Here is a 661-nt window from a genome sequence, read left to right as displayed (position 1 = left end):
AAGCAAGCTGGTAGCACTGCAAGCCTTAGGCATTAAGGGCTAGCAGACGAGCCGAGAGCTGGGCTGCTGGTATTTTCTCCTCTGCATCCTGTTAGCAGAAGCCTAGAAGCAGCAAGGCTCCAAAGAGGCCCAGGGTACCATAGAAGGCAATAGTGGAGCTAAGAGAAGAGCCCAGATTTTTAAAGCTGTTCAGTTAGTCAGAGAATGTGGTTTCTACCCCTTCCATTGCCCCCAATTCCCATTTTCACCATAGGCTGCAGGCTTTATTGCTCTAAAGAACAGAAAACCGAATTTTCAGTCCTCCAGCGCTTTTGTTTGTTTATTTGGCTGGTTTGGTTTGGTTTTTGAGACAGGGACTTGTGTAGCACAGGGTGACCTCAAGCGCACTGTGTAGCCTAGGGTGGCCTTGAACTTCTGGTCCTCCTGCCTCTACCTCCCAAATGCTAGAATTATAGGCAAGCACCACCGTGCCTAACAGATCTCCAGTTTCTTTCTATAAGAGGTAATAAAAATATATGGACCAGCAAGATGGCTTAGCAGCTAAGAACACTGGCAGCAATCCTGGATGGCCTGACCTTGAACTCTGGAACCCTTGGTGGAAGGACAGGCCAACTTCCAAAAGTTGTTCTCCAGCACAGAAGCCTGCCTATGCTTGTGCGTG

The 661-nt window shown here is 48.6% G+C and overlaps 1 protein-coding gene across 1 annotated transcript in view; it reads right to left on the bottom strand.

Moving 5' to 3' along the window:
* Positions 1-661, bottom strand: part of Thrsp (thyroid hormone responsive) — a 6,036-nt gene that overhangs the window by 1,458 nt on the left and 3,917 nt on the right. The gene's annotated exons all lie outside the window — the stretch shown is intronic.

Source organism: Microtus ochrogaster, chromosome 22 (genome assembly GCF_000317375.1).
Source record: "Microtus ochrogaster isolate Prairie Vole_2 chromosome 22, MicOch1.0, whole genome shotgun sequence".
Classification (NCBI taxonomy): Eukaryota; Metazoa; Chordata; class Mammalia; order Rodentia; family Cricetidae; genus Microtus; species Microtus ochrogaster.
Note: the sequence above shows the minus strand (reverse complement) of the source record. Positions and strands in the feature narration are given on the sequence as shown.